This window comes from Canis lupus, chromosome 13, assembly GCF_048164855.1.
Source record: "Canis lupus baileyi chromosome 13, mCanLup2.hap1, whole genome shotgun sequence".
NCBI classification, from domain to species: Eukaryota; Metazoa; Chordata; class Mammalia; order Carnivora; family Canidae; genus Canis; species Canis lupus.
Window position 1 is genome coordinate 18,560,873 of NC_132850.1, and position 17,368 is coordinate 18,578,240.

General features: G+C 40.9%; 1 pseudogene; it reads left to right on the forward strand.

Moving 5' to 3' along the window:
- The first annotated feature begins 12,464 nt into the window (after positions 1-12,464).
- Positions 12,465-13,403, forward strand: LOC140602148 (olfactory receptor 4S2-like; annotated as a pseudogene).
- The last annotated feature ends 3,965 nt before the right edge of the window (positions 13,404-17,368 follow it).

Consider the following 17,368-nt stretch of genomic DNA (forward strand, 5'->3'; position numbering starts at 1 on the left):
TTTTCTCCCCATCCTCTCCAACATTTGTGGTTTCCTGCCTTGTTAATTTTCCCCATTCTCCCTGGTGTGAGGTGGTATCTCATTGGGTTTTGATTTGTATTTCCCTGATGGCAAGTGATGCAGAGCATTTTCTCATGTGCATGTTGGCCATGTCTAGGTCTTCCTCTGTGAGATTTCTGTTCATGTCTTTTGCCCATTTCATGATTGGGTTGTTTGTTTCTTTGGTGTTGAGTTTAAGAAGTTCTTTATAGATCTTGGAAACTAGCCCTTTATCGGATACGTCATTTGCAAATATCCTCTCCCATTCTGTAGGTTGTCTTTGAGTTTTGTTGACTGTATCCTTTGCTGTGCAAAAGCTTCTTATCTTGATGAAGTCCCAATAGTTCATTTTTGCTTTTGTTTCTTTTGCCTTCGTGCATGTATCTTGCAAAAAGTTATTGTGGCTGAATTCAAAAAGGTTTTGCCTGTGATCTCCTCTAGGATTTTGATGGAATCTTGTCTCACATTTAGATCTTTCATGCATTTTGAGTTTATATTTGTGTATGGTGAAAGAGAGTGGTCTAGTTCCATTCTTCTGCATGTGGATGTCCAATTTTCCCAGCACCATTTATTGAAGAGACTGTCTTTCTTCCAATGGATAGTCTTTCCTCCTTTATCGAATATTAGTTGACCATAAAGTTCAGGGTTCACTACTGGGTTCTCTATTCTGTTCCATTGATCTATGTGTCTGTTTTTGTGCCAGTACCACACTGTCTTGATGAACACAGCTTTGTAGTACAACCTGAAATCTGGCATTTGATGCCCCCTGATATGGTTTTCTTTTTAAAAATTCCCCTGGCTATTCGGAGTCTTTTCTGATTCCACACAAATTTTAAAATAATTTGTTGTAACTCTCTGAAGAAAGTCCATGGTATTTTGATAGGGATTGCATTAAATGTATAAATTTCCCTGGGTAACATTGACATTTTCACAATATTAATTCTGCCAATCCATGAGCATGGAATATTTTTCCAACTCTTTGTGTCTTCCTCAATTTCTTTCAGAAGTGTTCTATAGTTTTTAGGGTATAGATCTTTTACCTCTTTGGTTAGGTTTATTCCTAGGTATCTTATGCTTTTGGGTGCAATTGTAAATGGGATTGACTCCTTAATTTCTCTTTCTTCAGTCTCATTGTTAGTGTATAGAAATGCCACTGATTTCTGGGCATTGATTTTGTATCCTGCCACGCTACCAAATTGCTGTATGAGTTCTAGCAATCTTGGGGTGGAGGCTTCTGGGTTTTCTAAGTAGAGAATCATGTCATCGGCGAAGAGGGAGAGTTTGACTTCTATGCCAATTTGAATGACTTTAATGTCTTTTTGTTGTCTGATTGCTGAGGCTAGGACTTCCAGTACCATGTTGAATAGCAGTGGTGAGAGTGGACATCCCAGTCTTGTGCCTGATCTTAGGGGAAAGGCTCCCAGTGCTTCCCCATTGAGAATGATATTTGCTGTGGGCTTTTCGTATGTGGCTTTTAAGATGTTGAGTAATATTTCCTCTATCCCTACACTCTGAAGAGTTTTGATCAGGAATGGTTGCTGTATTTTGTCAAATGCTTTCTCTACATCTAATGAGAGGATCATATGGTTCTTGGTTTTTCTCTTGCTGATATGATGAATCACATTGATTGTTTTACGTGTTGAACCAGCCTTGTGTCCCGGGGATAAATCCTACTTGGTCATGATGAATAATTTTCTTAATGTACTGTTCGGTCCTATTGGCTAGTATCTTGTTGAGAATTTTTGCATCCATGTTCATCAGGGATATTGGTCTGTAATTCTCCTTTTTGGTGGGGTCTTTGTCTAGTTTTGGAATTAAGATGATGCTGACCTCATAGAATGAATTTGGAAGTACTACATCTCTTTTATCTTTCCAAACAGTTTTAGTAGAATAGGTATGATTTCTTCCTTAAACGTTTGATAGAATTCCCCAGGGAAGCCATCTGGCCCTGGACTTTTGAGTCCTGGGAGGTTTTTGATGACTGCTTCAATTTCCTCCCTGGTTATTGGCCTGTTCAGGTTTTCTATTTCTTCCTGTTCCAGTTTTGGTAATTTGTGGCTTTCCAGGAATGCGTCCATTGCTTCTAGATTGCCTAATTTATTGGCGTATAGCTGTTCATAATATGTTTTTAAAATCGTTTGTATTTCCTTGGTGTTGGTAGTGATCTCTCCTTTCTCATTCATGATTTTATGAATTTGAGTCTCCTCTCTCTTCTTTTTAATAAGGCTGGCTAATGGTTTATCTATCTTATTAATTCTTTCAAAGAACCAATTCCTGGTTCTATTGATCTGTTTCACAGTTCTTCTGGTCTCGATTTCGTTGAGTTCTGCTTGAATCTTTATGAACTCTCTTCTTCTGCTGGGTGTAGGATCTATTTTCTGTTTTTTCTCTAGCTCCTTTATGTGTAAGGTTAGCTTCTGTATTTGACTTCTTTCCAGTTTTTTTTTAATTTATTTTTTATTGGTGTTCAATTTACTAACATACAGAATAACCCCGTGCCCGTCACCCATTCACTCCCACCCCCCACCCTCCTCCCCTTCTACCACCCCTAGTTCGTTTCCCAGAGTTAGCAGTCTTTACTTTCTGTCTCCCTTTCTGATATTTCCCACACATTTCTTCTCCCTTCCCTTATATTCCCTTTCACTATTATTTATATTCCCCAAATGAATGAGAACATATAATGTTTGTCCTTCTCCGACTGACTTACTTCACTCAGCATAATACCCTCCAGTTCCATCCACGTTGAAGCAAATGGTGGGTATTTGTCATTTCTAATAGCTGAGTAATATTCCATTGTATACATAAACCACATCTTCTTTACACATTCATCTTTCGTTGGACACCGAGGCTCCTTCCACAGTTTGGCTATCGTGGCCATTGCTGCTAGAAACATCGGGGTGCAGGTGTCCCGGCGTTTCACTGCATCTGTATCTTTGGGGTAAATCCCCAACAGTGCAATTGCTGGGTCTTAGGGCAGGTCTATTTTTAACTCTTTGAGGAACCTCCACACAGTTTTCCAGAGTGGCTGCACCAGTTCACATTCCCTCCAACAGTGTAAGAGGGTTCCCTTTTCTCCGCATCCCCTCCAACATTTGTGCTTTCCTGCCTTGTTAATTTTCCCCATTCTCCCTGGTGTGAGGTGGTATCTCATTGTGGTTTTGATTTGTATTTCCCTGATGGCAAGTGATGCAGAGCATTTTCTCATGTGCATGTTGGCCATGTCTATGTCTTCCTCTGTGAGATTTCTCTTCATGTCTTCTTTCCAGTTTTTGAATGGATGCTTGTATTGTGATGTATTTCCCCCTCAGGACTGCTTTTGCTGCATCCCAAAGATTTTGAACGGTTGTATCTTCATTCTCATTAGTTTCCATGAATCTTTTTTTTTTTAATTTTTTTTATTTATTTATGATAGTCACAGAGAGAGAGAGAGAGAGAGAGAGAGAGGGGCAGAGACACAGGCAGAGGGAGAAGCAGGCTCCATGCACCGGAAGCCCGACGTGGGATTCGATCCCGGGTCTCCGGGATCGCGCCCTGGGCCAAAGGCAGGCGCCAAACCGCTGCGCCACCCAGGGATCCCTCCATGAATCTTTTTAATTCTTCCTTAATTTCCTTGTTGTCCCTTTCATCTTTTAGCAGGATGGTCCTTAACCTCCACGTGTTTGAGGTCCTTCCAAACTTCTTGTTGTGATTTAGTTCTAATTTCAAGGCATTATGGTCTGAGAATATGCAGGGGATGATCCCAATCTTTTGCTATCGGTTCAGACCCGATTTGTGACCCAGTATGTGGTCTATTTGGGAGAAAGTTTCATGTGCACTTGAGAAAAATGTGTATTCAGTTGAGTTTGGATGTAAAGTTCTGTAGATATCTGTGAAATCCATCTGGTCCAGTGTGTCATTTAAAGCTCTCGTTTCTTTAGAGATGTTATGCTTAGAAGACCTATCGAGGGTAGAAAGAGCTAGATTGAAGTCACCAAGTATATGTGTATTATTATCTAAGTATTTCTTCACTTTGGTTATTAATTGATTTAAATATTTGGCAGTTCCCACATTCGGGGCATATGTATTGAGGATTGTTAAGTCCTCTTGTTGGATAGATCCTTTAAGTATGATATAGTGTCCCTCTTCATCTCTTACTACAGTCTTCGGGGTAAATTTTAATTTATCTGATATAAGGATGGCTACTCCTGCATTCTTTTGAGGACCATTTCAATGGTAAATGGTTCTCCAACCTTTTATTTTCAGGTTGTAGGTGTCCTTCTGTCTAAAATGAGTCTCTCATAGACAGCAAATAGATAGGTCCTGCTTTTTTATCCAGTCTGAAACCCTGCGTCTTTTGATGGGGTCATTAAAACCGTTCACATTCAGAGTTACTATTGACAGATATGAGCTTAGTGTCATCATGATATCTATTCAGTCCCTGTTTTTGTAGATTGTTGCACTGAACTTCTTCTTAAAGGGGAATTTTAAGAGTCCCCCTTAAAATTTATTGCAGAGTTGGTTTGGAGGTCACATATTCTTTCAGTTCCTGCCTGTCTTGGAAGCTCTTTATCTCTCCTTCCATTTTGAATGAGAGCTTTGCTGGATAAAGTATTCTTGGTTGCATGTTCTTCTCATTTAGGACCCTGAATATATCCTGCCAGCCCTTTCTGGCCTGCCAGGTCTCTGTGGAGATGTCTGCTGTTACACTAATACTTCTCCCCATAAAAGTCAGGGATTTCTTGTCTCTTGCTGCTTTAAGGATCTTCTCTTTATCTTTGGAATTTGCAAGCTTAACTATTAAATGTCGAGGTGTTGAACGGTTTTTATTGATTTTAGCGGGGGATCTCTCTATTTCCTGGATCTGAATGCCTGTTTCCGTTCCCAGATTAGGAAAGTTTTCAGCTAGGATTTGTTCAAATCCATATTATGGCCCTCTGGCCCTTTCGGCGCCCTCGGGAACCCCAATTAAAAGTAGGTTTTTCTTCCTCAGGCTGTCGTTTATTTCCCTTAATCTATCTTCATGGTCTTTTAATTGTTTGTCTCTTTTTTCCTCAGTTTCCCTCTTTGCCATCTACTTGTCTTCTATGTCACTGTTCTTCCACCTCATTAACCCTCGTTGTTAGGACTTCTAGTTTGGTTTGCATCTCATTCAATTGATTTTTAATTTCTGCCTGATTGGATCTAAATTCTGCAGTCATGAAGTCTCTTGAATCCTTTATGCTTTTTTCTAGAGCCACTAGTAGCTGTATAATAGTGCTTCTGAATTGGTTTTCTGACATTGAATTGTAATCCAGATTTTGTACCTCTGTGGGAGAGAAAACTGTTTCTGATTCTTTCTTTTGAGGTGAGGTTTTCCTTCTAGTCATTTTGCTCAGTGCAGAGTGGCCAGAAACAAGTTGTATTGGGAAAAGGAGAAAAAGAGAGAGAGGAGAAAAAGGAAAGAAAAGAGAAAAAGAAAAAGGAAAAAAAGAAGAGAAAAAGGAAAAAAGAAAGAAAAAGAAAGGGAAAAAAGGGGTGGGGGAAGCAAACAAATCAAAAAGAAAAAAAAAAGAAAAGAAAAAGAAAGAAAAAAACCACCGGAGAGTATCTTCTGATTCTGTATACTTTAAGTCCCTTGACTTCCCCTGGAACTTGTCCCTCTAGCTGGTCTTCTGGGGGAGGGGCCTGTTGTGCTGATTTTCAGGTGTTAGCACTTGGGGGAGCTGCTCTGCCCCCTGCCTGGTGCAGGGCTCAGTGGGGGTTGTTTACCCCGTAAGGCCCCAGGAGGAACAACCCCAGTGCCCTGGATTCAGCCCCCGCAGTAACTCCGGAGCTCTCAGTCTGCAGGGCCTGGAGGCTCCGGGGCAGGGCCGCTGATCTGCTCAGCTCAGGGCAGGAGCATCCTTGCGGTCCTGGGCCCTCCCGGCCTCTACCTGTCCCGGGGGGAGGCCGGATCCCGGGCTGTGTCCTGGCGTCCTGTGCTCCGGGGCTTGCGCTGTTGGATTCGGACTCCTGGCCGCAGCCCCCTCCGCGGAGCCGCCCCCGAGCCCCTCCGAGCTGCTCCCGCCCCGCAGCCCCCTCCGCGGAGCCGCCCCCGAGCCCCTCCGAGCTGCTCCCGCCCCGCTGCCCCCTCCGCGGAGCCGCCGCCGAGCCCCTCCGAGCTGCTCCGGGTCCCGCCGTGCGCGCTGCAGCCCTAGGAAGCTCGGCGCACTCTCCCGGGGCGCAGTTCCTCTGTTACTGTCCCAGGGAGCCCGAGAGCACCCCCGCCCTCCTGGGTCCTGCTCCAACTCCCTGCGAGCCCCTTTCCGCCCGGGAAGGTTGGTGCAGCTCCTGCTTCTCCGGACGGAGCTTTCCTGTCCTGGGGACACTCGTCCCGGCCTCAGCCCGGCTCCTCGCGGGGCCCCTCCCCCTTGGATGCCTTTTGTTTCTTTATTTCTTTTTCCCCATCTTCCTACCTTGATAGAAGCGTGAACTCTTCTCACTGTAGCATTCCAGCTGTTCTCTCTTTAAATCTCAGGCCGAATTCGTAGATTTTCAGGATAATTTGAAGGTTGTCTAGGTAATTTGGTGGGGACAGATGATTTGGGGACCCTACTCTTCCGCCATCTTGCCCCTCCTCCTGTTTTTCATTTCTTATGCATTCATTAATTTAACAACCATTTGCTGAGTGCCTATTATGTGGCTGGAAATGGGGTATACCTCTTGCCATTTGGGTGTTCCACCAAGCATCAGCAGATCACCCGAATATCTAATAATAAAATCTTTCAACAAACACCAGAAGAACATGAAAAGCATTCTAAGACAATATGTGAGCTCAGATAATTGGGGAGAGTAAGGCAAAGATATGGTCAGAAGTAGCACAGAGAGTAGGTCACCTTCATCATGCTCAGCTCACCACTTATGAGCGTGCAAGCAACGTAACCTCTTGATGCTCCTTTGAGTATACGGTGAGGACAGTAACAGCACTACACAAAAAACTACACAAAACTATTTGTACAGCTCTACTTAGCATTTCTACATAAGGTGAGACTGCTTATGTTATCACTATTATTAAATATTATGTTAAAAGGGAGATAAAGAAAAAAAAAGGGAGATAAAGGCTGAAAGAAGGCTATATGATTGCTTGATCCTAGAGAAACACAGGACAGAAAGGAGAATTAGGGTTTTTGGCTGCAGGCCTCTGCCACATGACAGTAAAATACCTAGAAACTCCTCCATTCATATTGAAAGCAGCCTTGACACAAGAACTTCATGTTTAGGTGATATGTGCATTCTCAAGACACATTTTAAGTGTTTTAAGAAATGTTCTTGTTAACATCATACTTTTGAGGCTATCATAATTCATTGCCCCAGTCTTGTGCCATTGGACTGTCGGCAGCTTCCTCATATCTCTATGCCTCTGAAGATGTTTCCTTTGCTGGAATTATGGACCTTCTCCTTGCCTTCAGTACTCAGATTAAGAGTCTTACCTTCTTGAAAGTTGTCTCTGATCCTATCCTTGTAGAGTTTTATTAATTGGTCCTCATATTAATCTCATAACATAGTGTGCTTATCTTTAATGAGCACAACACTCACCATATCTACTGCAACTCTCTCTTGTTTTAGGGGTGTCCCATTATTGGATGGCCTTTGTATCTGGAGGATCTGGCACAGTGTCCAACCAAGAATAACTGCTTGAGCAATCTTTCTTTCTTTCTTTTTTTCCAAATTGTGAAGTAATTGACACATAAAAATGTGTAAGTTTAAGGTATAAAAGATGTTAATTTGGCACTTATGTATTGCACCGTGATTACCACCATAACTGGCTAACACTTCTATCATATCATGGAATTATCATTTCTTTTGTGTGTGTGTGTGTGGTGAGAACATTTAAGATCTAGTCTGTTAGCAGTTTTGAAGTAATCATTGACTAAAATCACTAGGCTATGCCTTAGGTCCTCAGAACTTATTCATCTCCTGGTTGCAGGTTTGCACCCCTTCACAACACCTCCTGAATTTCCCCACCCATATCCCCTGATAACCACCATTCTACTCTCTGTTTCTACAAGTTCAGCTTTTTTAGATTCCACATATTAATGAAATCACACATTTGTCTTTCTCTGACTAAATGTGTTTTTGAAGAAAAGAAAGAAGGAAATGAAGAAAAAAGGAACTTAGGAAAGAGGAAAGGGAGGGAGGAAGGAAGGAAAGAATAGAAAGCTAATGAAGAGAGAGAAAGAGGCATGGACAGTTTTTCATCTCAAAAAGAATTTGAGCGGAGAATTCAGGAAAAACCACACTTTCACAGTTGGCCATTCCTTGTCTAGGCAGCTCCTTTATTTTTAACCTAGAGAGGCAAGCAATAACTATTGCAAACAACAATAAAAGGCACTTCTGTGATGCAACATGATAATCCTTTTTGCCTAAATGGGATGAATCGTATTTGAGCATTTATTGTTGTTGTGTTTGTGCCACTCAAACACAGAGAACTTTAGGCATGACCTGAAAGTTCATCCTGTAATTTAGTAACAAATGTTATAATGCATCGCAAAGGCATATTCACCAATTCAAGCCCTCTTTTTTAAAAAAAATATTTTATTATTTATTTGTAAGAGACATAGAGACATAGGAGAGTGATAAGCAGGCTCCCCACAAGGAATCTGATGTGGGACTCGACCCCAGATCCTGGGATCATGCCTTGAGCTGAAGGCAGACGCTCAACCGCTGAGCCACACAGGTGTCCTCCTGTCAAGCTTCAACACCTAATTCCCTTAAAACTCGTTTGTGCCATAATAGGACTGAAGCAGGATGTTTACTGTGCCACTAAACTAAATATTTTGCTTGTATACTTGAGCTTCTGCAAATTAAAAATGAAATTTTAAAGGAAAACAGATTAATAGTTTTATAAACTTAGTATACTTGGGCTAGTGGTCCAATATAGTGATACTGAGCATCAACTACCTTCCTTTATACCAACTTTGAGTAAATAATGTAAAGCTCTAAAAATGGCCTGCATATTTTTAACTAGTAATTTACCAAGTAGCCTTCAATAAAGTTTTAAAAGGGGATACCTAGTGGGAATTATACTTGCACTTTCTTTGTTTCACAATCCTCTCCAGATCGCTACCTGGCTAGCCATTCCCTCGGGCTGGGATGATGCATACACATTGCTGACAGTTACTCTTGCATCAGGGATATAGAAATAGAGCCTTACAATCCAGATCAGAAGCCGAGGCATAGCTATAAGATCATAGAATCTGAGAGAGAGAGAGAGAGAGATTGAGAGAGAGAACAAATAATGTAGGACCCCTTCTCAGGCTCCAGGTGTAATCCTTCTGTGAAATGCGACACAGACATAAGAGAAGCATCACTATACAGATTTTGGTCTTTTAGCGTGAATATATAACTAGAGATCCCAGTTTCATCTCAGAAAGCTTTATTGATCCAGGAAGATCTCCAGTTGCCCAAATCCATGTCGTGGGACCACACTCCAGAAGATGGCCAGAGTAAGTTTCCCATCTATAATGATCAATTAACAACCAGGGAGACAGGTGAGGGCAACTTTCATTGATTCAAATCATATTCAAGGATAAAAATGGAATGTTTAAAGTCTTCATCCACATAACAACATCTGTTCTAATAATTATAAGTAATTTAAGAAATAGTTTACTGTAGTTTAAAGTGTGTATCACTATTATTTCCATTGGAATTTAGTTCTAGCTTTACACGAACAGTGCAGCCTAGGTAATTCAGTTTCCTCTGTGCACTACTTTCACCATGGTTAGGTGAGTGGAAGGAAGTCAGGTGATCACGAAGGAATTTTCATTTATATATGTGTAGGATTTTGTATAAGTTATGGCCCAGTCTAAAGAGGATTTGAGAACGTCTCTTCAAGGTATTTCTCTAAATAAATGTTTTTACGTCAGGTATTGGGTTTGATCTACCTTTTTATGTTCACAGCACGATACCAGATGCGGAGAATGTGCTCTACAAATTTTTATCAGTTGAAAGGATAAATAAATATTGGTGCTGTGTGAAATGTAGAAGATGATAGAGATGGTACCTTAAATAGTCTGTGTTGTGTTACATCTATACATGTGCAGAATTTTTCAAGACTTTACCTACTCAATGTATTATTCCTTATCTCTCAGTTCCATAAATAGCAAGTTATTTCCTCAGTTGTGGACAATCAGAGGAACAGGATAAATTGGGACTTTAAGTGTTTCTATAAGTAAAAGTTCAAAGGGTTGACAGGTAATAAAATGATGTCAAGTAACCAGAGACATGAAAACGTGTACACGTGTCATAATGTCTCTGTGAGGAATATTGACGTCAAGGATGCTATGGCACAAAGAGTTTTCTGTGGGATGGAACTTCCTGTTAGGAAAGAGATCCAGAGTATTTGCTCTCCTCTCCTTGCATGTTGCTCACAGAGGAAATTAAGACTGAATCTGTTTCCCTGAGGATTTCAGGGAGCTTCAGTCTTGCTATTTGTTTTATTTGAAATAAGGGATCCCTGGGTGGCGCAGCGGTTTGGCGCCTGCCTTTGGCCCAGGGCGCGATCCTGGAGACCCGGGATCGAATCCCACGTCGGGCTCCCGGTGCATGGAGCCTGCTTCTCCCTCTGCCTGTGTCTCTGCCTCTCTCTCTCTCTCTCTCTCTCTGTGACTATCATGAATAAATAAATAAAATCTTTGAAATAATTTAGTGGGGCTTAAGGAGTCAAATAAGGGAGCAATCTTATTTCTTTAACACCAGTATCACTAGTATATGTTCTTTGGTGTTATCCGAGAGACCGAATTTGACCTAAAGAACCTGGACAGACCTGTGGAAATGATCCATCCCATACAGGCCCTGGCCCACAGTGTTCAGACGTTTGATAGTGATGTTTCTGAAGTTCTTTCACTGAAATGATTATGACTTAGATTGACTGGTAACTTGTTGCTTTTATGTCCATTAATTAATTTGATCCTTACATGGGGGCATTATTCTTTCCCAGGGGAGGACTCTGAAGTTAACAGAAGTGAGGAAACTTGTGTTAGGATGACACAGCCTGTAAGAGTCAGAGCTGTTGAGTCAGGCTTATTGTTCTATCTTTAAGTCCTGTGCTCTTTCTCCCAGAGAAGATAGTAGAAGATCTTGGGTCTTAGACTTTGATTAATTTTAAAGGCTCCCGAGGAGACCCCAGATAAAGTTGAGATTGTTACTATTCAGGAAGAATATAGCAGCAAAGACCCAAATATCTTTGGGTATCCTTGCCGGAACCCCTAAAGTGAGCCTTTCAAAAATCTGGACTATCTTCTGGTACTACTCTAGCCCAAGAACATATTTGAGAATGTGGGTGTCAGCACTCGATACTTTTTTTAAAAAAAAATTATTGAATTTGAATTTTCCAACATATAGCAACCCAGTGCTCCTCCTGTCAAGTGCCCCCTCAGTACCCGTCACGCAGTCACCCCAACCCCCCCCACCTCCCTTTCCACTACCCCTTGTTCATTTCCCAGAGTTAGGAGTCTCTCATGGTCTGTCGCCCTCACCGATATTTTCACTCATTTTCTCACCTTTCCCCTTTATTCCCTTTAACTATTTTGTATATTCCCCCAAATGAATGAGACCATATAATGATTGTCCTTCTCTGATTGACTTACTTCACTCAGGATAATACCCTCCAGTTCCATCCACGTTGAAGCTAATGGTGGGTATTAGTCGTTTCTAATGGCTGAGGAATATTCCACTGTATACATAGACCACATCTTCTCTATCCATCATCTGTTGATGGACACCGAGGCTCCTTCCACAGTGTGGCTATTGTGGACATTGCATCGGGATGCACGTGTCCCAGCGTTTCACTGCATCTGTATCTTTGGGGTAAATCCCTAGCAGTGCAATTGCTGGGTCATAGGACAGTTCTTTTTTAACTCCTTGAGGAACCTCCACACAATTTTTGAGAGTGGCTGCACCAGTTCACATTCCCACCAATAGTGCAAAAGACTTTTTCTAAACATGAAGCACATGGAAATACATATACATGGAAATTAGGAGATGAACATAGCAAGGATTTTGGTGTCCTAGGATGACTCCTTCCCAGACTTCTCCCTTCTTCCATTCAGCATGTTCTCCAGTCATGAAGATGGGTGATGATAATGATATATTCACTTATAGTGTGACATGTGCATAGTGCTTCACAGGTGATCCTTATACCACTTAAATGGTGTGTACTATTCTTACCCACATTTAACCCTTGAGAAAAGAATGATAAAGTGTAACAGAAAATCCAATGTGAGTCAATGATGTGGTAAGATAATTAATGGTGAGAAAAACATCCATTAACTGTGTATAAGAGATGCAAAAAGCTTCCTCTACTATATTTAGCATCCCTTAAGTATTTCCATGAGACTGCTCCTGCCCACCGTGCTTACAGTGGCTTACGATATTTATTTATTCTTGCAGAGAACCAGAGCCATCCAACCAGTATCACCTGGGTCCCCATGGAAGTGGCTAACAATGTCACTGAGTTTATATTCCTAGGCCTCTCCCAGGATCCTGGAATGCAGCTGATGTTCTTTGCCTTGTTCCTCTTCTTCTACATCGTGATCATGGTGGGAAACCTGCTCATTCTACTTACGGTCTTCTCTGATCCCCGGCTCCACACACCCATGTATTTCTTCCTCAGTAACCTGTCCTTTGTGGACATTGCCTATTCCTCAGCCACAGCACCCAAGATGATTGCAGACTTTGTTTCTGAGAAAAAGACCATTTCCTACTGGGGCTGTGTAACTCAGATGTTTACCTTCCACTTTTTTGGTTGTGCTGAGATTTTTGTCTTGACTGTTATGGCTTTTGACCGTTATGCTGCCATCTGCCAGCCTCTCCGTTATACGACCATCATGAGTGCCAATGCTTGTATCATGCTGGCATCACTGTCCTGGCTGGGAGCGCTGGGTCATTCCTTTGTTCAGACCCTCCTGACCTTTCAGCTGCCTTTCTGCCATAATCAGGTCATTGACCACTACTTCTGTGATGTCCACCCAGTCCTAAAGCTTGCCTGTGCTGATACAACCCTGGTAAATATGTTGGTGATTGCCAACAGTGGTCTCATCTCTTTAGGGTGCTTCCTCATTCTTCTGGCCTCCTACACTGTCATTCTCTTTAGTCTTCGCAAGAGGTCTTCAGAGAGCCGGCGCAAGGCTCTTTCTACCTGTGGGTCTCATTTCACTGTAGTAACGTTCTTCTTTGTCCCTTGTATCTTTATTTACCTCCGTCCATCCACTACTTTCCCCCTGGATAAGGCTGTGTCTGTGTTCTATACTACCATCACCCCAATGCTGAACCCGCTCATCTACACTCTGAGGAATGAGGATGTAAAGAATGCCATGAAACGCATATGGAATAACATGGTCTCCTTGAAGGAAAAGTAAAAGGGGTAGGTCATCAGAATTGTAAAATCTGAGAATTAGCTAATAAAATAATTTGAGTCTATTTTCTTTTTCTCTTATGAGGTGGACTAAACTTAGACCTTTCCATAATGTCAAGTCTATCTTGTCTCACTTTAGGAGAGTAAACATGTCAACTCATTAACTCTTTTAGATCCCTTCAATTCAAATTATGCTTTCTTAAGCTATAATGAATGATTTAGAATGAGGTTATGAGAGAAAGATATCTCTGAGAAATCTGTCTATTTCACTTAAAAATCAGTGATAGCTGGGTAGAAGGGAATAAATAGCTGGGCAGTGTACTTCAGAAAATGCTGTGTTATTCCAAGGAAATTTTTACTTATTTACTTACTTTTTAAGATTTTTTTAAAAGTTTTATTTCACTTATTTTGGAGAGAGAGAGCAAGTGAGTGTGTGTACATGGAAAATGGGCAGAAGGAGAGAATCTGCAAGTAGGATCCCTGCTGAGCATAGAACATGATGTGCGCTTGATTGCATGACCCTACAATCATACCCAAGCTGAAACCAGGAGTTTGACAATCACTAAGCACCCCAAGGTTTTATTTTTAAGCAGTCTCTACACCCTCTGTGGGGCTCGGTCTCACAACTCTGAGATTAAGAGTTGCGTGCTCCACTGACAGCCAGCTAGGTGCCCTCAAGGAACTTTATAGATCTTGTTTCATGACTCATATCTTTCAAGAATTCTGCCCTGATTATTTTCATCCAACATTTTCTGTATGCCTTAAGCACACTTCCATACAGTTTATAAAATAGTATCACTTATTTTTTTTCTGGTTTTCGTTACCTTAGTGGATTTTATGTCATTTCTACAACTTATTAAGGATATAAATAATGCGTTTTACCTCCTTTCCACTCCCTGTATGTGGCACATAGCTGGATGCACAATGGATACTTGTGACAGTCTGCTTGTTCTTACCCCAGTGTCCATCCTTCCTTTTTTTCTTACTAGCAGAGATGTGACATTATTCATGGTGACCCCACGGAAATATTACATTTACCAGTCTCTCTTTTTCACTGGGAGTAGATACTATAATGTAGACAGTAGCTGCTGAGGGAGACTTTTGAAAACTGTTTAAAATGGTTTCTCTGCATTCAGGCCTTCTATACATGATGACTCCTGGCATGTTGTTGCATTTCCTTTTATTTTTCATACTCCCTTTCCTCTGTAAAAAAGAATCATTCTATCCTTTAAAAATACTTATCTGGAAAAAAATACGCTGACTTTATATTTCAAATTGTGGGCTAAATCGGTTTTCCCTTTTCCTCCTAAGGTCTAAATAAGACAACAACAACAAAAACAGGGAGACAAGTTTAGATTCACAGTAACAAAGACAAGAGGACAGAAGTTAGATTCTACAGACAAAGGATTCCAACAAGTATTTGGAAAAGAGAAGGCAAAGGTGTAGTCACTGATTTGTCTACTAGAAAAAGCTAATACTAGAGTAGATTCTGAAGAGAAATAGACAGATTTATCTCCCAGAATCCTTGACGTGTTTGAGATGCCAGGACACCACATAAGGAAGATGGTGGGGTTTAGAACTAGTAATAGGAAGATGAAGAGGAAGGAATTGTTCAGTCTCCCATCTTCTCTAATCTCCCATCACTCCCAGGTGCTCACACAGGCATACTCTTCACAAAGAAAATATTGACATCTTTGCATTAAGAAATTAAATTATGTTAGAGAAAAGTCTTTCATGTTCTGCCTTTGGAGATGACAAATAGAAAGGCTGCCTCTCTGCAAGAACCCTGATCAGAAGCCTACTGATTAGTAAGCCCTGGTCTATCGATCCAGATCTTTTGGGCAAGATTTTGGTGCCAAACTCTTTAATACACATAAGGCAGTTAAAATAAAAAGTGAGACTTTAGGAAGGCCAAAGGGGATTTGGTGGAATCCTAGATAAAGCAGAAAAAAATTCACTTTGAAAACCACTGATATCTCCGTATTGACCAGAGAGAATATTTGCAATCCTGAAATGAAAACATGATACTTAAAAAACCAATAAAAAGCGTTTTTGGAAACTAAATAAAAAGAGTAATAAATAAAATTAAGTCAAATCAATAGAGGGCAATCCTGAGATGAGAACATGATATTTTCAGAAAAATAAAAAAAAATATTTTGGGGAACTAAATAAAAGAAAGAATAATGAATAAAATCAAGACAAATCAATAGAGGGTTGAAAGAGTCAAAAATCTTCAGGAGGGATCCCTGGGTGGCGCAGCGGTTTGGCGCCTGCCTTTGGCCCAGGGCGCGATCCTGGAGACTCGGGATCGAATCCCACGTCGGGCTCCCGGTGCATGGAGCCTGCTTCTCCCTCTGCCTGTGTCTCTGCCTCTCTCTCTCTCTCACTGCGTGCCTATCATAAAAAAAAAAATCTTCAGGAAAGCAGAATTTTTTTTTAAATGAAGAAATTAAAAATAGAAAAAAATATGAAAAATCAAGTCAAGAGTTAAAACATTCAACTCATATTTGTTCCAGGAGAACAGAGAAGACAGATGGGAGAATTTTTTTTTCCAGAGGGGAGAATTTAAAAGAACAATGAAAGGGAAGCTCATAGGAAGGTTTAAGTCTCCAGATACAAAACGTGTACTAAGTACCCATTCTAGTGATGAGTAAACAGTAAGTAAGGCACATTATTGTGCAATTTTATTACCCTAGAGATTGAGAAGATTTTAAAGTAATTGAGAGAGACAGAAAATATAGGCCACAGAAAGTATACAAAATCCAAAAGTCATTAGAGAATTCAATAACAACACTGGACCATTCTACATGGTAGAAAGGTGCCTGAAACCAGTTTTCAGCCTAGAACACTGTACAGAACAAAACCATCAATCAGGTATGAAAGCAGAATAAGATCTTTTCAGTCATGCCAAGATTTATAAAATTTATAAGGACGCTTTCTTTGAAAGTATGGGAGAATGTGTTCCAGCAAAAACAACAAAGGGGAAAAGAGGGTGAAGAATTCAGTGTAGGTGTGGCCTAAAGCACTTTCAGATGAGAGCTAAACAGCAGGCATAGGCGCAATAGAAATGGATGAAAGCAGAGGGTAGAAGCCCTGGAAAGGGAGACTTCAGAAAACAGAGAGAAGAGGGGGAGTTTATATTATCTAAGATGAAAATGGAGCATCTTAGTTATAAGGGCATAGAATGGACAAGTTGATGGGCTTAAGGATACATTTATAGAAAATTGTATCATTTAGGATGCTAACAGAAAACTGATGACACACACAAAATACGATAATTCACAAAGGGAAATTCACAGAGGGACCCTGTAAAACTGTAGATATGGAGGAGTCACATGGGGCAGTACTATAACCAGAGGTTAGAAGCAGTAGAGCTGTTATCACCATTATGTCTGAAGGGACTGGAGGAGAGAGTAGATAGAGGAAACAAAAGGAGGATAGATTTTTCTTTTTCCTTATTTTTTTAAATTAAGACTTAATTTTCTTAAAGCAGTCTTAGATTCACAGAAAATTAAAGGAAAAGTACAAGGATTTCCTATACACTGCCTTCCCCCACACAATCATAGCTTCCCTCATCAGCGTCCCCCAGCAGAGTGATATAGCTGTTAGGACACCTCATAATCAGCCGGCATCCATAATTTACTTTATGGTTTACTCTTGGTGTTGTATATTTTGTAGGTTTGGACATATGTATGACATGTATCCATCATTATATTATTATACAGAGTAGTTTCCCTGCACCAAAAATTCTCTGTGCTCTGCCTTTTCATCCTTCCCTATCTCCACCACCTCCCTCACCCCAAGCCCTAGCAACCACTGATCTTTTCAATGCCTTTTCCTGAATGTTATATAGTTGGAATCATATAGTATGTAGCCCTTTCAGATGGGCTTCTTTTCCTTAGTGATATGCATTTAAGTTTCCTCCATTTCCCTATCTTTTTTTAATTGATATGCAATTGACACATGTTACACTTGTTT